Genomic DNA, 27,518 nt, shown 5'->3' with positions numbered 1-27,518 from the left:
GATGTAGGTACTAATTTGATTGTTTAAAGCCTCGGCTCTATATATATATATATATATATATATATATATATATATATATAAGGTGTGGTTTCTATAAGGTTGCAACCTTAAACAATCCAATTAAGGGGCGCATCCAAATTTTATCATAACATGTAATTTTGGTGTTAAAAATTATTAGGCTTATCTGAAAATCTATTTTCATATCTAATTTTAGAAATTTTAAACTCCACAAATAGTTAAAATCAAGTAGATTGATAAACATATAAAAATCTTGAAAGTGGACAATCTAGATAATATATTACTAAATGCACTATTTCTGGGACTAAAAAATCAAGTAGATCAATAAACATATGAAAATTTTGAAAATGGATAGTCTAGATAATATATTACTAAATGCACTATTTTTGGGGCTCAAATTCTTTTTTTTTTCATATTCATACATCTCGATGTCTAAATGATCAATTAGATGCTAACAACATTTTTTGATAAATTTTTGAGGTACATCTTTAATTCTACATTTTTAAGGATGCAATCTTACATAAACTTTCTCTCTCTCTCTCTCTCTCTCTCTCTCTCTCTCTCTCTCTATATATATATATATATATATATATATATATATATATATATATATATATATATATATATATATATATATATATATATATATATATATATATATATATATGGGAAAAGATCATGTCAGTCCAGGGCTGATAGCTATAGTGTCAGCCAATGGGATTTGACAGTCACGACTTTATTTCGTATTTGAATTTTCATTTTTTTTTCTACAAATCCAATTCATTTGAAATATGAAGTATCTATTCTTCAAAAATATGAGAATCTAATAAAAATATATAAAAAAAACAATTCGCAAACTATAAATTGATCAAAATACCCCTGAAATATTTCAGGGTATTTTTATCAATTTATATTTTATGAATTATTATTTTTATATTTTTATTAGGTGCGGCTTGCTTAGAAGAATGAATGTCTAAAATTTCAAGTGATTTGGATTTGTAGAAAAAAAAAAATTTATATACGAATGATATTGTAACCGTCAGATAAGCCTAAATTGAATCTGAGCCATTGGCTGAGACTGTAGTAGTCAGTCCGTGGGCTGACAGAATCCACTATATATATATATATGGAAAATGCTCCCGTGAGCCAGCTCACGCATAGGAAATAGGTGCTCTGAATGGCTCGGATGGTTTGCCGAGTGTGAACGATTGGATGTTGCCCCTTTCAAAATAGTAGGATGTCAGTCATAGCTGACAACCTCAGTCCTACTCGCAGAGCCTCTCTCTCATCTTGCACAACCAACATGCACTCTCTCTCTCATCTTGCACACCCAGCACGTAATCTCTCTCTCTCATCTCGTCATCCTTGCTCGCAGAGGTCTCTCTCATCTCTCACACCCAGCACGCAGTTTCTCTCTCTCATCTCGCCATCCTTGCTAGTAGAGGTCTCTGTCATCACGTTCTACTAAAACCAGTCTCTCTCTCATCTCGCCCTCCCTGCAGTTGGGTTTTTTTTGAGCACCCTCACAACGAAGGTAGTGGTGATTTGCAGTTTTACTTTGTGTTTTTATTAGGGCTTTATATATACTCAAATGGAATCCATGGATTTTAGGGGCTTTTAGTTGATTATTGGGCTTTTTGTTTATTAAAAAAGTGTCCTTTCAAACAAACCTGCAATTTGGGTTGTTAATGGAAATTTGGATTTTTTATTTTATTTTGTAATACTTGAATGCCATCCATTAGTGTTGCTCTATTAGCTTGACAAAAACCATCCGAGCCATTCGACGTGCCTATTTCCTATGCGGGAGCTGGCTCACAGGAAAATTTCCCTATATCTATATATATATATATTATAATATATTTAATAAATTTATACTTAATAATATTTTTATGTAATATAATATATTTGAGAAAAGATTTCATGCAACGGTTGTATCGTAATATAATGCAAGAATCTTAAAAAACCATGTTAATGCCATTTGTTTTGATCCCAATTTTTAAATGTACACTCTTTTCATTCCATTGAACAATCACAGAAAAAACAAAATTTGAAAATACACCTTAAAAAGTGCTATTTTAGCCTAATCAACATAAGCGGTTCATTTTCTTATGCTGCTTAAATCTAGACCTTAGAAGGATTTTTCTCTTTTCAAAATTTTTTAGCTAGGAAACTAAATCCTATAATATTCAAGAATACGAAATAAAATTATATATAAAACTCATTCCCTAATAAGATAGAGCGACATTCCAGAAACACTAAATTAAGATTTAGACGAGATAGCGAGATTCCGGAAACACTAAATTAAGATTTAGACGAGATCCACTCTAGGATCGAGGGAATAAAGGTTCTACGAGGGATCGCCAAGAAGGGAGGCGATCCCGGTAACTATGACTCCAACCATCTACTACTAAACAAAGATGCAAATCTCTACGCGCTCTGTAGTGACGTCTGGAACAGATCCCACAAGGAAGCTTATCCAAATATTTCTCAATAAAATTACTATGAGCTCCTTTGGATCGTAGGGTAAATAAAATCATGATGATAACATGATTATGTAAAACCTGATTATTGGAACATGACTGTTTGGATATCTTCTAGATAATACTCAAGTTTTGTTTGGGTCATCTATTTGCTGAGTCTACATGATTTAAGACATATTTGGTAGGTATGAAAGCATTTTTGTGCAAAATATTTTGATGTGAAAATTATGCTCGAGAAATACATATGAAAAAATATGAAAAAATTTCTCATGGCCAAAAAGTTTATCAAAATTTTAGAAAGAGAAACTATATCAAATTTTAGAAAAAGACAAACTATCTAAAACAATTTATAAAATAAACTATCTAAACAACTTAAAAAAAAAACTATCTGAATTTTAAAATTTTAATGAGATAAAGTACTTGAAAATTTTTAGAAAAACTACCTCAAAAATTATAGAGAGAGAATCTCAAATTTTTTACAGAGAAACTGACTCAAATTTTAAGTTTTAGAAAAAATATTTTAAAATTTTAGAGAGAGAAACTATCAAATTTTAAAGAGAAACTACCTGAAATATTTAGAGAGAAAATATCTCAAAATTTTAGAGCAAAACTATATCAAATTATATGAAGAAAAACTATTTGAAAATTTATAAAGAAACTATCTCCAATTTTTTTTGAAAGAATCTATCTCAAATTTCAAATTTTTAGAAAGCGAAATTGTTTCAAATTTTTTTGATAAACTATCTCAAAAATTATATTTTAGATAGAGAAATTATCTCAAAATTTTTAGAAAAACTATCTCAAAAATTATATTTTAGAGAGAGAAGTCTCAAAATTTGTATAGAGAGACACTATAGCAAATTTTAAATTCTAGAAAGAAAGTATTCTATAATGTTTAAAGAGATGAATCACTCTTTGATTACATTAATAGGTTTTGCTAGTGGAGAGAGGTAGACAACATAGTTACAAATTACAATTCATGGGTTTTCTTCAAGAGAGGGAATTAAGATGATAGCACTAGCTCAGGAGAGAACTACATTCATCATATTCAAAGAAATGTAATATAAGCCACAGCTCATGAGTTCAGCATTCATATTCAAGAAGCATCAAATAACTGCATTGAAAACTAATTGAGAAATAAGAAGATGACAAATCCAAAACAACTCCAAAAAAGAAGTATAATCCACTCTGGGCGAGATGAAAATGCATGCATTGGGCAAGATCCTAGTACTTGATGTAGATTTGAAATTAGAAACATTGCAAACAATCACTTACCATGCCACTATGAGTGACTATGAGTGAGGAAGAAATGATTGTTTGGATCTGCAAGAATTATGGCAACTAAGATATTGATGACTTGTCATATGCTTTTTTATTTGAAAAAAGGAAGTCAAGTCCACAAATATCAAAAAGCATCTGACAAGTCCTCAATATCTCATATGCCATATTTCTTGCGGGATCCAAACAATCATTTCTTCCTCGTTCATAGTCAAGAATATGTTACTCATAGCTGCATGGTAAGCGATTGCTTGACATACTGCTAATTTCAAATCTACATCAAGTACTGAGATCTTGCCCAATGCATCATAAACACTCTTGATATATGGCCTTTCTTCCTCACGCAATTGGTCCATAGCCTCTCCCAATCTTTAACCCATTCTATCCAATAATGCGCCACATTAGTTTTCTTCCTCTTTTTGCCCTTCTTTGTTGTTGATCGTGCCTCAAAGGTTGCAGCACCCTTTCCAACTGACGTCCTAGGCATTAAGGGCTCCTCTACCTCATCATCTTGTTCGTTAACCTCCTCATCCATTCCTACGACATTTTCCCCATCAAATCCAACATTACGAGTAGCATTGGCTTCAGCACAGGTCCTAGCCCCACCACCATCAGCGATGTCATCACCAATGATAATACATAACTCCCTCCAACGTGTCACAGGTTTGTCTTGGAAAGGTTTCGCAGCTGGGCGACTCTGTGGGACATGTAGGAAACATTAATTAATACACATTTCACTACTCATGGAAAACAAATTAATAAAAGATACATCAAAGGGGAAGATGTATACCTTCAATTAATCATTCCAAAATAGATCATCAGCATAAGACATTTGTTGTGATTTGTTCCATCCAACTGCACTTTGGCTTTTCAGTTCCTTTATGGCTTTGTATTTGTCTTTCAAGTTCCGATACTTGTACTTAAATAGTTCTTTCTGTACATTCATCCCAAACTCTTTATTGAATTTAACTTGATTTGCTTTCCACGCCTGTTTTCTAAACCATTTTCTGCTTTTTTTCCTAGGCTTGTTTGGTCAATGAGCAAGTCCAAAATAAAGTTCCATCTGCTGAGTCCACGCTAATTTCTTCGACCCAGTTATTGACTGGCTGCTCACCTCTTCAATATCCATTCCTAATACAGCATGAAGAAAAATAGGAAACCATAACAACTTCCATAATAACCCAATATGAAACCATAACAACTACCATAACAAGTCAATATGTAATCATTACATGATGATGCTATAAAAAATAAAAAATAAAAAAATAATAGAAACCCTGTGGCAATCATTGAACTTCATTCCATAAACATTCAATATGATGTCATCATGATCCTAACATAATTTCTTATGCATTACATACACCTAGACCAATTTCTTATGCATTAATATCAGCATAGTAATCTTCCTATATTTTATTTGCAATATCATCTCGAAATTTCTCCCACTCATCTCTCTCTCTCTAGCCCCTCCCATAAGTGTGCAAGATTGGTGTTTCAATGGATTCATCATCGTCACTGCCATCATCATTCTCACTACCATCATCATTGTCATCTTCCTCAATACCCTCTTCGTCCATAATGAAATTATGGAGGATGCAGCATGCGAGAACTATCTTCACTTGTGTTTAAATTGGGAAAGTGGTTGTTGTTTTCAATATAGGGGATCGTGCTTTCAGAACTCCAAAGGCACGTTCTATAGCATTACGTAACGATGAATGTCGGAGGTAGAACATTCTTGTGCCGTGTTAATGGGACTTCCATCATTAAATTCATTTAAATGGTAGTGATTTGACAATAAGGAGAAAGGAAACCAAGGATGTTTGGGTAGCCAGCATCCACAAGGTAGTATTTACCTACATAGAGAAAGTACTAAATATATCATTGTATTCCAATACACACACACACACACACACACATATATTACACTTAGTTTTATCCTACGTCTATAATGGCATGGAAGAGGGTCCATCCTTATCAATGCAAGAAGATAAGACACGATAGTCTGCTGCAGAACCCTCCCATCCCGCAAGTACATACTGAAATCTTCAGTTGAAAGAGCAAACGGTTTATGATTCATGAGAATGTGAATGTTTAATTATGTTTAATTTATTGTCTTAGAAAATGTTCAATTTATTGTCTTAGACAAAGGGCTTGTTGTGATTCATCAGAATGTAAAAAAGAAAGAGCAAACGGCATAACATTTTGCGAAAGGAACCCCTTTATAATGCGATAGTTAGCATGCACACTGGAGCTCACAGTGACAGGGATGTGTGTGCCATCAATGGCCCCGACACAATCCTATGATTGCAAAATTAATGTCAGAAGGCAGCTTGTCTGTTAAAATGGGGTAATTCAACACAATTGTAGATGACATTCATTACCTTCAAGTAATCTCTAAACCTGTCCACATTGTTAATCTGAGGAGGCGTCGCCAAAGCAGGTGGTTTCATAAAATCACGATAGAGGGCTAAGATTGCATTCAACACTCTATTAAAATGTCGACTCGCTGTCTCGCTGGAATAGCCAAAATCATGACCAATTTTCCGATTCTTCAAATTGTGGCTAAGAGTATGTAGGAACATGACCAGCTGCTCTTCCAATGTTACATTATGGTATCTCGTATATTGCCTCTCTCTTTGAGAATATCTCTTAGTACAAAGAAGGTCCTCGGACTCATTCTAATTTGGTTGTGGCATTCGACATCATCGTTGATTATAGTTTACATAGGATTTCTAAATAACCATCGAGGATGAGGTGGTCTCTCGACAATATTGGATATTGTAGCTTTCGCAGTTGCAAAGGCTGCTGCATATGCAACCAAAGCTGCAACATACTTTTTTCTCTTCCCAAGTTTAACCGCATCAGTGTCCAGACATGATTTCAAGTGGTGCCTAGAGACTAAGATATAACTTGTTAATTCGATCAGTTACAAAAGTAAATCACATGTAAAGACTACGACTATTTACAAGTTCAAGATCTAGTTACCCTTTGATCAACACAGAATAATTGATAAATCTAACAAATTCTTTAGCTCCTAACAATTAAAGTACCAATGATAATGCTTATCCATGATAATTCCTACAAAGTACACAAATACTACATATTTGAGAGAGAGAGAGAGAGAGAGAGAGTACAGCATTTTCTTGTTTCTTATTTTATTATCAACTTAGGATGAGAGTACAGCTTAGACTAAGTTTTTACAAAGCCCCACATGGATTAAAGGAACAGATAGAATCAAACTTAGCAGGTGGCATGGAACCTCATAAAGCAATTGAGAATCCATGGCAGGACTACAAAAGCTGGAAGCAATATTGCAATTCTAGTCTTCTGAGAAATCAATTGAATAACACAGAGAGAAGAGCCAAGCTAAAAATTAAGAAAGGCAAGAGATCCTAGTTAAAAGAATAGAGGTCCACTGTGGTTTCTGGATCCATTTAAAAGGGGAAAAGGATGATAAGACAATTAGTTCCACCAAAAAACATAAGAAAAAAAAGAAGAAGTGATAAATTTAAAAGGGGATCAGGATGATAAGACAATTAGTTCCACCAAAAAGCATAAGAAAAAGAAGAAGAAGTGGATAAGACAATTAGTTCTACCAAAAAAAATAAGAAGAAAAAAAAAAGTGATAAATTAGCTAGATTTTTCTTTTTAGACATTAGCACCTGTACAGAATATCATTTCATCCACATCAAATAATCTAAAGAAAATTTTGACATTAGAGCATCCAAAGCCTAAAATGCATGCATTTAAATCAGTATTTGGTACATCACATGCATAATTGATGATGGCACATTTAATCCACATCAAATAATCTAAAATTTTTTGACATTATAGCATCCAAAGCCTAAAATGCATGCATTTAAATCAATATTTGGTACATCACATGCATAATTGATGATGGCACCTGGTACATCACATGCATAATTGATGATGGCACCTAGTACATCACATGCATAATTGATGATGGCACCTCCCTCCCTCCCTCATTTAAATCAATATTTGGTACATCACATGCATAATTGATGATGGCACCTCCCTCCCCCCCTCCCTCCCTCCCTGATTCAAGCAAATACCCAAATCGATAAGCAATATTGCAACACCCATCAATCACCTGAAGAAGCCACAGCCAGTCTTTTGAACCCATGAATCACTAGTTCAACAAATCAAATTCATTTTACAGAAGCATTAACATTCAAAAAAGAACAAATCATTTCGCTGAAGTTTAACGCACAAAATACTCCTAGATACTATCACGACCATGTTCCAAATAAAAAAATGTATTGCTTTTATGATATTGACTTATACTAAAGACGAGTATTACAATGCGAGGACAACATAAAATGAGAATAGCAATAGAAATTTTAGGAGCCCAGATAGAACCAGAGTGCTACTACATAAAATGAAATGAAAAAAAGCTACAAAGAAAACCCAATCTATCTAACAAATAGCAGTACTTAATATCTAAATCAAACAAACAACCACAAAAAAATTAGAATCTGATATCACACTACACATACGCTTCACTAAAAAAACACAGGAGTAAGGATTGAAAAATAACACAGGAGTAAGGATTGAAAAACAACCAGAGAGCTAGTATTAAGGAAATAAATTTTAAGTAAAGAAAAACTGAGAGATGGGGGAGGAAGGGCGTAGTTAACTAACCTGCTCAAGTTATCATCATGTACTTTGCCAAGTGTTGCAACTATACGAAGCACATCTGAAATTATGGGTTTTGGAGATGTATGCAAGCTTTTCAACTTGCACAATATGCTAGCTGCCATCTTTTCTGGCATTGTATCTGTTCAAGTGTGTTCTGATCAGACTGTTTGCTATTATACGCATGCTTGTTGACCTGGGATGTAACCAAAGCATGCAACTTCCCAAGACTGCCTGCATTGATCGATACATTAGTATGAAAAGGAAACAGTAGCTATAAATCGATAATTTAATCTTCGAACTACATATTGGAGTGGGAAACTTATGCAGAAAATCATGGATTAAATTTCCAGTGAACTTTAATATTTTGTTTCTGCTGTGGCATGGAAAAAATTAGACATAAAACAGATAATGGCAGTAAGAATTCAATTTTGTGTGTTAAAATACAAGTTCCATATTTTAATATAATAAAAGACCAAAGTAAAGACACTAAAATGCAAGGAGATTCAGTCTTATCAGGCTAGATATCCACATTTGGCCCTTTTCATTATCGAAATTAAAAAGCATCCACTAAGAATGGATTTTCATGAAATTTGAAACTTCAGTTTGGGTATCGTGATACCATCATTTAACCTCACTAATTTTAAAAAGCATAACAACTAGTCTACTTGTGCTTTCGAGGACCTTGAATATAATCATGCAATCCAGCAAGACAGTTAATCTAAGCAAAACAAATCAACATGTGGTTGTGCTCAAGCAAGAAATGCATGGCAAACTTTGCAAGTGAAAAATCAACTGATCTTACTTGTCCATTTGGTCGTTGAGAAATGCACAGTTGCCTTCATAATGTTCAATTTTCAGCAGTTAACAGCATCAAAAAAAAAATTGTTTAATTTTCAATCCCAGCTTTTGTAAATTTTCAAAATTGAGAGACAGGGGAGGAAAGCGGTAGCCAAAAAATAGTTTTTCAATTGATAAGGCAACAAGCAATCATCAAACTTTCAAAGTTAAACCAAAAACCGATACATTGGAACATGACAATAGACAAAAATATGAGAAGTATATTTTTAGGGCACAAAAATGAGAAGTAGAAAAAAAGAAGAAGAAAGAAACATCCATAAATAATCAGAAAATAAAACCCCCCAAACTTATTGGTGAAGATGAGGACTAGCTCTAATAATTTGTGTTTGAGAATAAACCTTAAAAAACTCCACTATAACCACTTCTCCCAATTACTTTACATCAAACCCTAACCAAAACAATAGCCCCACAGCCAAAACTGTGAATGTTCCTAAAACCTCTCAAAAAGATCCCAAGCCCCAACCACATCCAATACATGAACTAATAAATATACTCTGCAACAAAACCTGGTTTCGAGTAAATGCTATAGCAAAAGAAAACACAATAAACAAAAGCATTAATCGAGCAAAAGCGCACTAAAAGATGAAAGGAAAATCAAGAAAAGAAAAAATGGGGCCCTTGAAACCTAACCGAAATGGAAAGGAAAAATCCACCGTTCTGCTCTATTTTATGTCGTTGCAAAACACTGATCTCTAGTGGGTTTCATCTCTCTCTCGCTCTCTCTCTCTGGTTTTCTGCAGCTAATTGACTTGTTACTTGAGTTGATATGAAACCCTAGGTCAACCGTTCTCTCTCTCTGGTTTTCTGCAGCTGATTGACTCGTTACTTGAGTTGATATGAAACCCTTGTTCAACTGTGCATAGGGTTTCGTGAGAGAGATGCAGAAACGGGTGGCGAGCCTCAATTGATTCGCACCCATGATTATACAAAACCATGTTTTGCCTAACTCAGTTTTTTTCTTGACTTTGGGAACCCCCGTTTTGCCTTTTTGTGCTTACACAGAACACGGTTACGTGACTAAAAAAGGTGTCAAACACGTTTTTTGGCGGAATACCCTGGTTATACAAAACCATGTTTTGTCTACCCTAGGATCCAAACAAGCCCTATCTCATGATAGGATTTCCCATGACCTAAACTTGACATGCGGGACACTGCATCAAGAAACTGCAATATTTCCACAAACATATTTCACATATCTGTCTGCATTTAAATATGAATTATTAAGTCAAAGGAGATCCCATAGCCTTCAAAGGGTAAAAGATAAGAACCAGAAATTCAAGGGAACATAACATAGTCATATTCTGAGACGCAATAAACTAGGTGCTGAAGCATCACCATTTACTAAGCTTTCTATGAACAGAAGCAACACCATGTCTATGACCTCCGATTTGTTCACAGAAACACTTAAATCAGCCAGCAAGCGTATTACATTCAATTGTACAACAGGAATAGCCTATTTCTCTTTTCCTTCCTGGAAAGACGAAACATTAAATCATGTTGCAATGAATTTGTAGACAACAAGTGGAATTTTGCTTCTTATGAATTAGCAAGAAACTAGAGCTATGAACATGCAGAAAATAGCATGAGGAATTCAAAACAGAATGGAGTAGCAGGAAAACAAAACAAAATACCATATGCTGAAAGGGAAACAGAAAACAAGAGTGTAATTGAAAATGGATGTTATATCTTTCTGACACCGTGAAAACATGTGTAAAATAATGTAATTGCATACATATGATATAATGTTTGGTGACAAAATAAGTGGAGGAAGGAGCAATAAAATAACACATGTTACATTGGACTTTAGAAGAGAACCAAACAGCAAAGTAGCATGTACATCCACGTTAGGGTGCATTAATGCACTCATGTTTGAAAATGTAACATGTATCAGAGTGAGATACACTAGAAATCAAAATGCACCTATATTTAAAAATGCAGGGGCTATCTATGTGAAACACATAGGAAAACAACATAACCTGTATCACAGACATGTCCAGATCATATACTGGCATGAGGGTTGACAAGAAAAGGAAAACAAAGGACTCAATCAAATTTAATGCCTATAAATCGTGCAATACATCAGCCCCCTTCATCAAGTACAAACAACAGCCTCTCTCTAAATGATATGAATGCCAACTACAAGCCCGATAAACATCCACAAACAATCTCAGCAACCCATAAACAATTGAACTAAAGGTATCTTTAATTTTCAATTTTAATTTCATTCCCTGTTGAAATTGGGCTCCCAAATTAAATTTATTGCAAAACCACTCCAACTCATTTTGCCAAAAATTCAAATCCCCCCCCCCCTCTCTCCCCCTACCGTAACCCCATCACCACTGGCACCACCACTACCACTGCACCACAACTCTGCCACCCACTCCAGCCTAGCCACCACCACTACCACTGCACCACAACTCTGCCACCGACTCCAGCCTGGCCACCACCACTACCACTGCACCACAACTCTGCCACCCACTCCAGCCTGGCCACCACCACTACACGACCCACTCCACTACCACCACCTCCACCACACTACCTTTTCCACCACCACCAAATGACCACTGCTCCGCGACCATACTGCCTTTTCCACTGCAAACACAGCACCGCCACCATCATCACCACCACCACTTCACCACCACTACCACCACCACCACCACCACCACTCCACTATAAGTGTATGACAGATGCACCAAACACCAGAGCCATCGCTCCACCAGCCTGCTGACAACACCATCATATAACTCCCACTACCAGCACCACCACCACTTCCACACCACTGCCACGACTCCACCTGCTCCACCACCAACATCACACCACATAATAGCAAATTGCATTTCAAATTGAAACAATCAAACACCCTTAGATCACAAAATGATAAAGGACAATTTGCCATTTAATCAGTTACAATTTGAAAAGAAAATAGAAACATGGGACAAAATTCGAAATCAGAGGCATCAAGAGCTCAGTGGAGAGAAAAGGAAAAGAAAGGACAGACACATTTATTGCTTATGAATGGAAGTAATAAACATCAAGCTGCCTTCATTAGTTACAAACACCAGCTTCTCTCTAAAATATAACTACAAGGCCGAAAAATATCCACTAATGATTTCAGCAACTCACCATGATTTTTATTTATTACTTACCCCTAAACAATCAAATAATACATATAACAAAGAGAATGTTAAAGTGAGGTGACTCCAAATTTAAACTACTTCAGTTCTGTAAGGCTGTAAATAACAACATACCAGGCCAGCATATCATCTTTGCTGATTTATTAACAAAATTAATTATATAAGTATACTAAATGAAAAGTAAGTAGATCAAACCTAAAACTACATTACACATGATCTATTTGGAAGCTTTCGAGGAATTGTCCAAAAGACTTTATGTGGATCAGAATTAGCAAAAAAAAAAAACCAGAGGAATATCAAACATACTTTCCCATGGCAGAAGGTCGCTCAAGCCTAAACACAACAGTTGACACTATCCCTTATCTGCAATTGTATTTAGGTTGCTGACAGTCATTCAGGTGCATTCTCGCATATCTTTTCCTGAATGCCTTATCAAGCAAAACCATTTCCTTGACAGACTTTAAGAAGCTATAAAAGCTTTCCCACCTCAAAACTCATGAAGCAGGAAAAGCCTTTCAACCAAGCCATTCCCCACAAGTTAAGACTTATGAAAAGATTCCACCCAATTTTGAAGGGCCTGCAGAAGATGTTGGCACAAAGTCTAGACCCAAGTCCATTATATACAATATTCAAAACTTGTGCCTCCCTTCAACTTGGAACCCTTTATCTTTGTGCCTGAAAAGAAATAAAAACATCAACCCAAAGAGTTCTATGTTCCACCTCGTTGAACTCTGGGTCCAAGAACCATCTTCTCATTTGCCCCAAAATCATGTCTTCCACCATTTAAGGAGAAAAGAAACCTTATCATCATAGGAACTTCCTAAATAGATGACTTCTACAACATTTTAGGCTTGGAAGAGGCAAGATGGCAACAAATGCCTCAAGATGGTGGTGAATCATCATGATTTTGAAGGAGAACTTAAACAAAAATTCTAATGCTTGAAGTAGAAAAGAAAGCTTGAGACCATCAAGGTCCATGACTTCTTCACTCACTTCGAGTTTTGTCTATCTCATTGACCAACTAGAGGCTATAATAGACAATTCAAAATTTCAAATGATGATTGGAAACCCATAGAAGTAGTTCAAATCAAAATGAAACAAACTGAAGCAAATTCCTAAGGGGATGGACCATGGTTATGGACCAGCAAGAACTAGAAAAATTCCAATTAAAAATGATCACCTAAGGGCCTAGGTTTAACCCAGATGTTTGGAGTGGTGAACTTAGGCATTGGATGAACAATAATGTAAATTCTTCTTGTAATAGAATTATCATTTGTTTAAAAAATAAAAAAAATATATGATAAAATGTGAACAAAGAAAAGATCGCACTTAACGAACTTTTGTGCCACTGAGATATTAACCAATGAAAACACCATATAAAGCTTCATATTTGTTAACAAAAAAAATATAGCTAGTAACAAATATATATTTATGTGTACCTTAAAAAAAGCAATTGACACACATCAACTTAATGATATCTATAATTAAAACCCTATCTGAGGAAGAGGAAAGCACAACTGAAAGCAGAAGGGAATAAAGAATAATTACCATGAATCACTATCCACCAAATGAAGAACAAGAAAAGCACCAATGGACAAGAAAAATTAAATTTTTTATTGTTAATGAATTTATTTTTTTTCTGAGTTACGACTAATCAAATGAATAAGAAGAAGAACCGTAATGAACAAGGTAGCAGGTTAGAATTAAACAAATTTCAGCACAAAAAAAGAGAACCAGATGCACTTGCACAATAGAGTTCGTATTCAAAACATAAAGAACCTCATCAAAAGAAGAAGAAGAAAAACCCCTGGTAGCAGCAACTAAAAAAAAATTAACTAATTAATGATTTTACAAATTTAATGATTCCTGTGAATCACTACCCGTCAAATGAAGGGACGAAAATCAATGCACAACGCAGCAGGCTAGAATTTAATAAATCAATATTCTATGAAACTAATTTGTATGAACCACTGACCATCTAAGGAATAAAGAGAACAATCCCATCGGACAATGTTGCATGCCTAAAATCAGAGATTTCATGAAATTAACAATTTATCTGAATCAATACCCAGAAAACTGAATAAGAAGAAGACCACCTATGGGTGATTTGAAGAATTTGATTATTTCTATGAACCACTACCCATCAAATGAAGAAGAAGGACACCAATGCACAATGCAGTATGCCAGAGTTCAACTAATTAATGCCTTTACAAATTCAATGACTCTATGAATCATTACCCATAAAACAAAGAAAAACCCTGATGGGCAATGTAACAGGCCACTATTCAATGAAATCAAGCATGTAATATTCAACAAAACAGCACTAAGATAAATACATGACACCATGACAAAGAAAACAGAGTACCTTAAGAAAAGTGGGCAAAGACTTTAGCTGTTTATCCAACCACCATCCTGACCTGCTCCAATTGCCCACCTTTCACAACCACATTATCCAAAACATGCGCCAAAAGCCTAAATGCAATCTCCTGCCTCTCCAAACGTTCCACCGACTCCTCCTTAAATGCCCTAATCTGCTGCCTCTATGATGTGATGTCATCTCCAAACCCTAAAGGGCTGCCAACTGATCCAAACTGATCCTCCCGTAACACTCCCTCCACCATTTGCCCTAATCCCCCTTGACCCAATTCTAGAACCATCATCAACAAACTCCTCTTTGTCCTTCGACTTTGAAGGCGTGCTACTCGTCGAATCAATCAAATCGCTCATAGGGCTCAAGGCTTCATGAAAATGCTGTTTTCAGCTTTCAAAGGGTGAGTTATGAGATGACGATAAGGTCCCAGAAGATGATATCAGAAATCAATCTAGGAGGTAAGACATGAGTTTCTCGGTATCTGGGGCCGAGATTGGCGGGTAATGTTGTGGCAATACAGCTGAAAGAGCCCTAGAAATTGGGATCTCGTTGTATGTAATTGCCCCAATAGTGATCTCGCCTATGAAATTTTTGTGCTTGGCCGTGAATTTGGGCTTAAGATCAGCAACTTGGGACACATATAAGAGGAGATCAAAGAAGAAAGAGGAAATTGATTCCCGAGACAAAGGATTTGGGCCACGATGAGGGGTCAAAAGAGGCGGGAAGGGAGCAAAGGAAATCGTGAGTGGTGGCTTTCAGACGTTTTTCGTCCAACTTAGGGCATTTTGAGAGGAAGCAAGCAGTGGCAAGTATTGTGTTGAGGTGAGAGTGGGTGAATTGTCGTTGGTGTTGATGTTGGGGCATCTACTGCAAATCCAATGCAATTTCTCGGCATGGAGTTGGGGATTTTGGGTAGGGGTGCCAACAGGTCGGGTATGGGTCGAATCCTACTGGACCCAAACCCAACGGGTAATTTTGGACCCGGGACCCGGATCCGTACCCGGCACTAGATTTTCTCTCTCTAGATTTCTTCCCTTTCTAGATATCCTCCTCTCTCTCTCTCTAGGTTCCTTCTCTCCCAGTGGTTTTCTCTCTATGATCTCTCTTGTTTGGCCCAGCTCTATGGCCCTCTTCTTATGATGTCTCTCTCTTCATTCCCTCCCTATCTCTCTAGAAAAACATAGTGAGAGTGGGAGGAAATAGAGGTAGAGACACTCAATTTAGAGAGAGTGTGTTAGAGTTTAGAGAGAGAGGGAGTTGAATAGAGAGACGAAGGGGAGGGAGAGATGAAGACTGAGTTTACTGAGAGAGAGGGAGTTGAAGAGAGAGATCAAAGATCTTAAGGGAAAGCAATTGCGCCATGGAGCTTCCAATGAACTCGAGGAAGCTTCTGGAAGCTAGACTTCATACCATCACCATCCAAGCAGAGCCCAATAAGCTGACTGGTCGCAGGGTCGCAGCAAAAGAGAGAGCTCAGGAAGGATCCATGTTATTGTGTTTAAATAGGATAATGGCATCGCAGGGGGTTTGAGAGGCACGGGGATTCCCTAGATGCACTTCTCTATGAGCAAATAGAGGAGTCCAGCTCTCTCCTTAGAAGATTAGAAGAACTTCGAGAGAGGGTAATGGCGATTTGGGGCAAACCAGAGAGGCAGTTGCAGGGCAATGAGCAGCAAAGGACTAGAAGGCAGAATGGAGAAATGCGGATTTCAGGCTTTAGCTTTTAGGGTTTAGATATAAAAAGAAATTTAAAACGCATATTCAGGTAGATCTTCAGAGGTGTACAATATATATGTAGTCCCTCACATTATATGCCTCAACAAAACTCATAAACTAAAAATTCAGATTCGGGTACCCATCAGGTCGAGTAGAGCAGGACCCTTGCTATACTCGACCCAGACCGGGGACTATCTAGGTATCCTTTATTGGACCCAGACCCTACCCACAGGTCCAAACCTTGGAACCATACCCGGACCCATTTCGAGTATACCCGCCAGGTCCAGGGTCGGGTACAGGTCCATTGCCACCCCAAGTTTTAGGCAACAAGGTCGTAGAGCTCAACTAGGGCATCCATGAGAATGCCCCATTCTCGCTTCATGCCCTGCCTCTCCACATTCGAAAAGGAGGAATAAAAGGCGAGACTACAAATGGAAGGATGAAAAACCAAAAGGGCCTGTTTGATTGTTGGAAGGTAAACGTTCCCTGCAAAGTGGAAGTTCTTCTTTCCTGGGAACTGGAATGTTATCTTTCTAGAATTGTTAATAACTGTGTTTGATAACCTACTAGAATGTTAAAGAAGTTATGGGTACCTGTGTTGATGACTTGCTAGAATGTTAAAGAAGTTCCAGGTATCTGTGTTTGTTTGACCCCATAATGTTTGGCTTCTGGAGAGTTGTGAATAAGCCAGTTTGAACCATTCATTTATTGTTTAGTGATATGAGGCTGATATGTCATGTATGAATGAGATATTTAAGACACTCCTAATCTTCAACAGGTATAACAAAATGAACGGTTCATATAAAGCGTTTAAGGAGCTAATTGTGCTCCCTCTATCTCCATCTCTTCAAAAAGACGCCTTTAATAACAACAAATGTTAATTTATGCTTATAGACCTAACAACACCCAATACCATTTTTGAAATTAGAACTAACGTCAATGCTTCCACTATAAGGCGTCGTCCTGCTTCCTCTCTGCGACACTTCCTCCCTCCCCCCCCTCAGCATCCTCTCTCTCGCCCCGCTCCCCCTCGTAGCTGAAATGGCATGTACAACCTTTACCCCAAACCCCCTCCCCCGCCACTCTCTTCTTCTCCCTCTTCATCTTCTCCCTCTTCATTGACCCCCGCCATCCGCAGGGCTTCATTCTCTCAAGTTGTTGCATCTCATAAGCCCAACACCACCGTCCCCTTGAATCCCCCCCTGCAACCGCTCAAGATCCCTGCTCTTGCTGTTAGATCTCCCTTCATCCCCTTTTGCATCTTTGTCCCTCAGGTTGGGGTTGAGAAGACTAAGCCCAAGCTCCTTGCGTCTCTCATTGGGTGCTTCCGTGCTAGCCAGAATATTAGAGGCATTGAAAAGGCTGCGCAGAAACACTGGGGGGTGCCAAATCTCAGTTGCAGACGCCTGTCCAGTGGCAAAATCCTCTTCTCTAATGGTGTTATCCTCACGCTTCAGGGAACAGAACCTTTCACCTACTTCGGGGCACAGTGATTTCTGCGGGCCTGGTCACCCTCGGAAGGGGTCTTACAAAAAACAAAGAGTGTGGCTTATCTTTAACCACATCCCGCTTCATGTCAGATCCCCTGAAACCTTTTGGAGCCTCGTCGTTGGGTGCAGGTCTCTCATCTCTATTCATTGGATTTCTATCGAAACCCTCCCACTGGGCTCAATTCGAGTTCTCGTCGAACAGCTGGATCCCAGAACCCTTCCCAAAGTTTTGTGGTTAGAGGTAGGCGACCTCTACTACCCCATTTCGATCTCTTGGTCACAGGCTTCCCCCCCTTCCCCTCATTTTCTCTTCAATGAGGCCTAGACTGCCCAGCCAGCCCCCTGAACCTTGGTTGCGAAGAAAGCTCCCCTGCGTAACAGGCGTCGTAGGCCCCCTATCTTGATCACGTATAAAGGTAGCCACCTTCTCCCTCAGCTCCCCACCTTCCGAGGCTGCCTCCCCCCCTCGACTTGAAGACACCGACGCAAGCCCCCCAGCCCCGTTTTCCCCTGTTTCCTCCTCTTTCTGTTGTCGACTCAACAAGAAGACCCAATGTGTCTTACCAACCAACTTGGGCTTTACCTCGGACCCCGGCTCGTCTTTTTCGAAATCCCCTCCCCCTCCACCTGCCCCTCTTGCTGTCACTTTCCGCTGTCCCTCCAACCCACACGTCGCAGGTTCCTCCCTCCAACCTACCGACTTGTCCTAACACCCCTCCATTAGCGTCGTCTGCCTCTGCAGCCCCGTGCCACTTGTCACCCTTTCCTGATCCCTTTGTCCTCCTCTCACCTAGCCCACCCTCATCCTTCCTCCTTCTAGTGACATGGCCTCTACCATCGCCCTTGACCTCCCCCCATTTCGGGCCCTGGGCCCTACTTTGTTCGACTAGGATGGCCTGGCAAAGCCGCCCCTCTCTCATCGGCATGCTACGAACCCAGGTCTCCCCCTTTGATCCCGGCCCTTTTCTCCCTACTGCCTTTTCGGCTACCCCTGCCGTTCACTCGTGCCCCTATCCCCCATGTGTACGTGCTTCCCCCGTGGAGTCTTTTATGTTCCTCTTGACGCGTCTTCCAAGGAATCTGCCATGTCGCCCCCTGTCTCAGCAGGAGTCCCGTTCCCTCTGCCAATTGACTTTTCGACGCCTTACTCTCCCCCCTATCGGCTGATCAGCCTTGTGTCGCTCCCTCTCCCCTGGGCCTTGAAGTTACTACCCCCACTGTCCTCTTGATTGTCCATCCTCCCGCCTCCATTCCGCCGCTGAGAGCCTCCACCGATGGCCTCGAGCCTCTCACCATTGCCCCCTCTCCTCTCTAGAGCGCCGCATGACTTCTTCCGGATGTCGGCTGGCCGACTTTACCCCTTCTTCCTCCCCTATACTCTGCTCCTTCCCCCCCTGGTTGCCATTTTCGCCTGCCCGCGCTTGTCCCTCTTGCTCTTGTGCATCTCTCCCCCCCGTTCTCTACCCCCCTCCTTCCCTTGCAACGGTCAGGCGCTCTTCCCTGCCCCCCCCTCCCCCTCCAACCTTGTTTTTGATGGACCCCTTCCCCACTTACTGGGACCTGGATCTCACTCACCCCTCCCTTGACCCCCTTGACCCCCTTGCTCCCTGCTTCTGCCTGCCCTCCTTCTTCCCCTTCTTTCAACGTCCCCTCCTCCCCTCCTCTTAGCATGCTTCCCCCCCCCCTCCCCTCGAACCTTTACCCCTCTATCTCCCCTCCCCCTTTAACTTTACTGCAGGAGGAAGGCCAGCGTGATTAAGAGGAACCCATCTCCCCCCCCTCACTCAGGGACGTGGCGAGGACGGGCTCTCAACTCCAGCAGCTGATGTTACAATGCCCATCTCTCCCCCCTTGACGGGCCCAGCTCATGAGGGAGTTGACGGCGATGGGCCAGACATAAACCTGGCAAGGATGAAAGAGATCTTTCGTGTGATGGGTTTCCAGCACAATGGCCCTGAAGGACCGGTGCATCGCTTCATGCTTGCCAATCCACAGAGTCGTATGGAAGTGGTTTTCAAAGGAAAGAGGGAGCTCCTGAACCTCTTTTCTTCCTTATCTGACCAGGGCCCATCCTCTGCCGAAGGGTCCCTCTCTCCCCTCTTCAATGCCCTCTGAGGCGTTCTCCCAAAATAGCCTCTCTCCTCAAGTCTTCCTCGTTTCCATGAAGATTGTCTCTTGGAATATCAGAGGCTCGGGTCACCCTAAGAAAAGGAATGCCCTTAAGGACCTGTCCTCCAAACACTGCCCTCTCATTTTAGCCATTACTGAAACAAAGTGTCCTGAGCCCTCCCTACTCCAAGTCCGTCAGATTTGGGGCAAACGACTTTGCCAGTGGGTAGCTCTACCCGCAAAAGGTGCATCAGGGGGCATCTAGGTTATTTGGGAACCCACTGATCACACCCTTGTTTCGTCACATGTTGGGGACTTCTCAGTCACCATTCTACTGTCCAGAGTCTCTGATGGCCAGAAATGGAAATTCACGGCCATTTATGGCCCCTACTCTTCAACTGATAGACCGCGGCTCTGGTCCGAATTGGACTATGTTGTGTCTCTCCCCCACCGTATATGGTGCCTAGGTGGGGACTTTAATACCACACGATGGTCCTATGAACGTAACTCCACCTCGCGTATCTTTCAGGGGATGGTAGAGTTTTCTGACTTTATCACCAGGAATGACTTGCTGGACATTCCCCTCCAAGGCAACAGGTTTACTTGGTCCAGTCACTCCTTCCAACCTGTCCTTTCCAAATTGGATAGGTTTCTGTTTTCCCTTGAATGGGAAGAAAATTTCCCTGGCTCTCACGCTCTCAACCTGCCCAAACCTATTTCTGATCCATCCTTTTGTCTACCTTAGCTATTGCCAGGGGTTCTAAACCTTTTAGGTTCGAGCTGGCCTGGATGGAAGAACAGTCTCTCTCCACTTTGATCCCTACCTGGTGGACTTCCTTCTCTACTCAGGTCAGTGGTAGAGCAGAATTCAGACGTCACTCAAAAAATTCAACTCCTCAAGGCTACTCTCAAGTCATGAAGTATGTCTGGTTCGGGGAATTTTAACTTAATCTAGGCCGAACTCCTAAAGACTCTACAAGAACTGGATAGCCTAGAAGAATCTCGTCCCTTGACTCTCCCTAAAGCTGACCTCAGAACCCAATCTAAACTAAAATACCTCTCCACTCTGAAAAAGGAGGAGATCTATTGGTATCAAAGGTCTAGGGTCAACTAGCTTAAAACAGACGACCACAATACCCGCTTCTTCCACAGGATTGCTAATTGTCGTAGGAGAGACAATACCATCAAAGTTAACAACTATTTTCTCGAACAGCCGGCAAAGATTGAATCTACAATCATCACTTATTTCCAGAACCTTTACACTGCGCCTTCTGGCCCTAAACCTCCCATGGCTGACATAGATTTCCTGACCCTCTCCGATGAACAGGTCATGTGGTGAGAGCGTCCTTTCCTCGAAGAGGAAATTCTCAAAGCTCTAGATGATCTTGTTGAAGACAGAGCTCTCGGCCCTGACAAGTTTCTGGTGGCCCCTTTTAAGACCTTTTGGGAGACTTTTCGGTCTAATTTCTTAAGCTTCTTTACTGAGTTTTTTCAGCGAGGGATTCTTAACAAATCCATCAACGCTACGTTCATCGCCTTGGTCCCTAAGGTTGAAGGGGCAAAGGAACTTAAGGACTTCCGTCCCATAAGTTTGCTCAACTCCTCCTATAAAATTCTTTCAAAGGTTCTGGCCACTCGGCTTCAGCAGGTCCTGCCTTCGATCATCTCCCCCCCACAGTCAACCTTTATCAATAATAGAAAAATCCTTGATGGGGTCTTGATAGCAAACGAATGCTTTCACTCGAGACACCTAGCCAAAAAACACGGTCTCATTTTTAAGATTGACTGGGAGAAGGCCTATGACCATGTTGACTGGTCGGTTTTGAATGAGACTATGGCCCGTATGGGCTTTCGAGATCACTGGCGAAAGTGGATGAGGGGGTGTTTTTCTCACCCATGATTCTCTATCCTTATCAATGGTACTCCCAAAGGATACTTCCAATCCTCGAGAGGCCTACGGCAAGGGGATCCGCTTTCCTTCTTCCTTTTCGCAATCTGCAATATGCAGATGACACCTTGGTCTTCCCTATCGCCTCCCCCTCGGAGGTGGAAAACCTAAGAATCTACCTCAGTGTTTCCAGAGGGCCACTGGATTCAAGGTCAACATGGTGAAATAAAAAATGATGGGTATTGCCATCACCACCAACAGTATCAGAGAACTAATTCCAGAATGAGAATGCAAGGTGGAGGACCTCCCAACTTCATACTTGGGCCTTCCCTTAAGACTTGGAAAACCTAAAAAGAACCACTGGTCCCACGTTTTAGATAAGGTAGATAAAAGGTTGGCTGGTTGGAAAGGGAGGTATTTGTCTCAAGCAGGTAGAACCACCCTTATCAAAGCTACTCTAACCAATGCAACAATATATATGATGTCCCTATTTCAAATACCGGCCTCGGTGGCTAACGCCTGGATCAGCCCATGAGGAACTTCCTTTGGTCGGGACAAGCTGATAAAAGTAAATTTCATCTCGTCTCCAAGGACAAGGTCCTTGTACCCAAAAATCAAGGGGGGCTGGGAATTAAAAACTTGAGAAAACACAACATTGCCCTTTTAGGGAAATGGTGGTGGCGTTTGGCGGCCACCCAAACTGAATCTCTGTGGGCGCTCAGGTACTTCGGAATAAGTATAATACTCCGATCCAGTCATGGATCCCAGAGACCAGACCTTGGACCAATGCTTCAGGGGGGTGGAGGTCCCTAATGGCATACCTTGATTCATTTAGAAAACACATTAGACTCTGCCCAAGAGTTGGTAATAGAGTGAGATTTTGGACTGACATATGGATAGGTCATGCCCCCTTAAAGGAAACTTATCCTTTTATGTTCCCAGTTGCGGTGAATAGAAATACAACCGTTGAGGATGAGTTCAGAGTCGAAGGAGGAAGAAGACGCTGGAACCCCTCTTTCAGAAGGAACCCTTCTGAGGGGGAATCTCTTCAATTCCTGTCTCTATCGTCTCTGCTCTACAACACTTTTATCCCGGTCCAGGGAAGGGACAAGTTGGTGTGGCCCTTACCCCTTTAGGGGATTTTACTGTGACTTCCTTCAACAAAAAGCTCATCCAACCCCCCACTTTCCCCCTCAATCCTACGTCGATCCTTGCACAAGTTTGGCTGACCATTGCACCCCCAAAGGTGCAAACTTTTAACTGGATCGCAGGTTCAAACAGGGCACTCACAGTGGATCACCTACAAAGGAAAGGAATTCCTATTCCTAATAGGGGTGTCATGTGTTTGTGCCAGGAATCCAATAACCACCTGTTTCTGCACTGTAACGTGGCTCATGAGATTTGGAGTCTAGTTCCAACTGTTTAGGGTGCTTTGGGTTTTACCTCCAACGGTAAAAGACCTTTTCGCTTTGAATCCGACTGTGCATTGGCCGAAGGAGGGTAGAATCCTTTGGAAAGCAACTTTGGCAGCAACAATTTGGACCATTTGGAAAGAGATAAATGGGCGTATTTCGGGGACAAGTCTTCCCTGCTCCTTCGCTATTCTCGAAGGTTACATCCTTAGTAACCTTCTGGGTGGCTAACCACCCCTGCTTCAAGGGCATTCTTATGGACTCTTTCTGCCGGAATTGGGAGCATATTTTATTCCACAACCCAAAGAAAAACAAAGTTAAATCACATACTCTCTTTGTGGAGGGCGACGCTTCTCCCCCTTGGTACCTCATGCCTATTTATGACAAAATTGAACATCTTTGCAGGGATACGCCAATCTTATGGACGCCTATCTCAAGGACGTCGAATGGGCCGATCTACTAGCTAAGGACGGAGCCATGGCTTGAGCTGAAGATTTGGCACTATAGCGGCTTGTTTTTGGAATGGGCACAAAGCTTGCACCCTACTCAAACCCCTTCCGGACTGGATCCTTTTTTAGCTTTACTTATACGGTCCTGATTGTATCTTTTTTGTACATCTACAGTTCACTTTGTAAGGGGAAATTCTTATAACCCCATTTTGTATACGGTCTGTTGACCTATTCTTTTTACCAGGAGTCGTAAGTGTTAGGCACTCTTGGATTAAACTTCTTCTCTTGTATCTATCATTTCATATCTATACAATTGTTGACAGTTATTAAAAAAAAAAAAATGTGGCCTTTATATATTGCATGGCATTCAACGGATGATAGGTTTTTTTATATAAAAAAAAAAAAATTGAAGGAGAAGAGAATTAATAGATTGATGGAATCTATTGTTGTATAAACTAATAAACATTAACTTGTAAATTCCAATTGAATGATGAGCAGATCACCATAACCGCCCTACAATAATAAATAAAGATCCATTTTCTCATATATACATAAATCTGTTTTGACTACTATTATTGCAAATAACAATTCAAGAGTAGCACTTGCCATCCATCATGCGCATACATATGCAGATAACTAAAAAAAACATAGCCTAGAAGTCACTAAAAAAAAATGCTCAATCACTTTAGCGAAAACCCTCAACCACTCCTAAAATACAGTGAATGTGACAACAAGTGATAGCGACCTAAGGTCCAAAGACCATTCCATTTCAATCTGTAAATTCAAGTTTGAATACAATCCGCAGTATTCAATCATAATGAACCTACAACTATTGCATTACAATCTATTGTCAACCTGAGGCAACAACTTGTAAGTGGTTTTGCAACCATATCTATACACTAGTTTCATCTAAAAGCAGATCAAAGAATGATATTTATGAATGCCGTATGGAAGAAGAATTAGAAGAGTGGGGAATGTTAAGGCTATAAATGTTTGTTGATATTATTGGTATAGATGGACCAAGAAGAGAAAAAAGGAATATATTGTTCAAAAATCAAAATACCCTCCATAAACTTATGTGTCAATGTAATTAAGAATAAATATAAACGGTTCGACAGCCTTCGCCCATGTATACAACAATCAACAATATCCCACCCTAAAGAAATGAACTGCGAACAGTAAACAATCAACAATACTCATAAATGAACCGTCAACAAAGCCTTATCTTTCAAACTTTAAGTAAAGAGTGGCATTGTAAGAAAGTAAGTGCAGCTGAAAAGAACTTCAAATTCAGCCAAGTAGTGCGTCCATTTTCTTGTAGGAATCAGAAGGGCATTAGAAGGCTACAACAAAGACACATATTTCCAATGCATAACAAAGTACTCATTATAACAAAAGTTGTGATCTAGTAAATAGCCACTGGAACAACTTAAGTTGTAATCCACTCTGCATTACATCAAGCGGGGAAATTCACAACACAACAAATTGGTTTAAGCCCATGAATGTTCTCAGACGATAGAATTTACTTTTTGGGTGCAATAACGTTCAAGTAATCTAGAGCTTGCTTTATAGCCCTAAATATTAAGTGTAAAGATTATAGACTAACACAATTCTTATAATATTTCTATCAAGTGTGAAAAAGCATTTAGAGGCAGATTGAAAAAGAACCCAGAGTGGATAGAGAATTCAAGGAGCACAATGTGATCTAAATTTCAGCCAAATGCACCACGTCCCACAATCCCCCCCAGTTAAAAAAAAAAAAAATGTGTGTGTGTGTATGTGTGTGTGTGTGTGTGTGTGTGTGTGTGTGTGTGTGTGAGAGAGAGAGAGAGAGAGAGAGAGAGAGAGAGAGAGATTTTCAAGAACTACCATGTAAATGACAAGTTAAGGGCAAGTGCGCAGCAACTGCAATTATCAAAGTCAAATGAAATTGAAACAAACATTTTAACCCAAACACAATAACTGGTAAAACTAGTTAGAAAACCTGTGAAAAATAAATGAATCTAAGCATTGCAAAAAAATAATGATTACCAAAAGTTGCAATTTGAGCAAGAAAGAAGGGACACTGAATCAATTGAATAACAAACATCTTATATAGAACTCCATTCGCAACACCGAATATCATAGTCACACAAGCGCCCATTACCACCTCCAATTTCCTACTCATCTCTCCCCAATGCTCCCTTCCAAAGAGCTAAGCCCGAAAACCCTTTCAAATCTCCCATTTCCATACCTGTCTACTGACCATGGCTTTGAAATCCCTCTTGTAAGAGCCATTGAACCATGACAATGGAGAATGAACCAATGGCAGGGAGATCATATGGCTGTGATGGTCAAAGAGAGAGAGTACCAGGGCTTTTTTAATACAAAGAAACATTGGTTTCGCTTCCAGAGGGACCGAATTGCTTATGAGATGAAGAGAGCTTCGAGTAGATGAGAGAAAGATCCCTACCGAGATAGAGAAAGGAGATGAAGAGAGAGAGCATAGAGAACAGGGAAGAGAGACAACAGAGCTGATGAGAGAGAAATAAGAGAATGAGAGAAGGGGATCCCTACCGAGATAGAGAGAGAGGGAGAGATGAAGAGAGAGCATAGAGAACAGGGAAGAGAGACAACAGAGCTGATGAGAGAGAAATAAGAGAATGAGAGAGAAGGGGATCCCTACCGAGATAGACAGAGAGAGAGAGATGAAGAGAGAGCAGAGGAGAGTGAAGCCATGAAAGAACCCACACAAACGGATGAAAGCAAGAATCCAGGAATACACGAAACAAAACCAGTATGTTTCCCATGCGCACGTGTTATTCAAATGTCCGTAAGGTTTGTACACTTACAAGGTAAAAGTGAGGCACATTTCTAATAATTTTTTAGAGATTGTAATGCAATAGTTGTAGATTCATGACAATAGAATTGGTGAAGGTCCCGGGCCGGAAGTGGTCCTCTGCTGGCCTCCGGGTACAAGGGGAGCACCAATACCTGGGAGGGTACTTTTTTTGGACTGTAAGGGTGCTGAGTCGATACATGGACATTCTGAAGCGCGCTTCCCTGCTAGCCGCCATTCAGTGTTCAGCAAGATGCTATGACTGTTTCTCGAACACGGTCAAGGTACTATTGGAAACTTGGAGCCACGTTAGTAACACATGGCTGCTCGGTCATGGGGAAGCAGGGATTTCGCTACTAGATTTGCACTTCATCGATGGGTTCCCACTCATTGGTGCTATGTATGACGAGTTTGTGCCCCCGAACTCGTTCATCTTTTTTAGGTAAACATTTCGGGAAAGAAGACGCACCAGCTCGACTGCAAGAGCTATTTGGGATCTACCAACTGCTTTGCTCTAAGTCCAAGTATGGATGCGTCTCCTTCACCCAATGGGTGGCATTCTTCAACGAAGATTGTAATGATGAGGTCGGCCAAGCCCAGGAAGAAAGGGGAAGGCATCCGCGAAGGGAACCCCTCACACAAGTGCACCTGGTGCTCTTTCTGTGTAAGTGTGCTCTCCCTAAGGAAGCAAATATTATTCGTCCAGGCACTTTCTATGTAGCCAGTGACATGGCGAGGGGCTATTTGAACTTTTAGGGGCAAAATTGCCTCACCTCCATAAACCAGGGAATAAGGAGTAGAGTTTGTAGCATTCCGAGTAGTGATGCGATAGGCCCAC

At 40.2% G+C, this 27,518-nt stretch overlaps 1 long non-coding RNA gene across 7 annotated transcripts; it reads right to left on the bottom strand.

Annotated features, from left to right (window-relative positions):
- Positions 1–4,002: 4,002 nt before the first annotated feature.
- Positions 4,003–26,602, bottom strand: LOC110008270 (uncharacterized). Of its 7 annotated transcripts, XR_016042666.1 has the most exons (6): positions 25,894–26,593; positions 10,629–10,764; positions 8,439–8,666; positions 6,158–6,674; positions 4,567–4,907; positions 4,055–4,473 (listed from the first exon to the last, which is right to left on the bottom strand). It is a non-coding gene; the product is annotated as an uncharacterized LOC110008270 (long non-coding RNA). The 7 variants fall into 7 exon arrangements; XR_002282999.2 differs by lacking the exon at positions 10,629–10,764 and having other exon boundaries at positions 4,091–4,473; positions 25,894–26,602; XR_016042665.1 differs by lacking the exon at positions 6,158–6,674 and having other exon boundaries at positions 4,093–4,473; positions 25,894–26,592.
- Between the last annotated feature and the right edge of the window lie 916 nt (positions 26,603–27,518).

The sequence above is a fragment of the Amborella trichopoda genome, chromosome 10, assembly GCF_054954075.1.
Source record: "Amborella trichopoda isolate Santa Cruz 75 chromosome 10, AtrichopodaSantaCruz75HAP2 v2.0, whole genome shotgun sequence".
Taxonomy (NCBI): domain Eukaryota; kingdom Viridiplantae; phylum Streptophyta; class Magnoliopsida; order Amborellales; family Amborellaceae; genus Amborella; species Amborella trichopoda.
The sequence above is the reverse complement of the archived record's forward strand: the minus strand, read 5'-3'. Positions and strand labels throughout refer to the sequence as shown.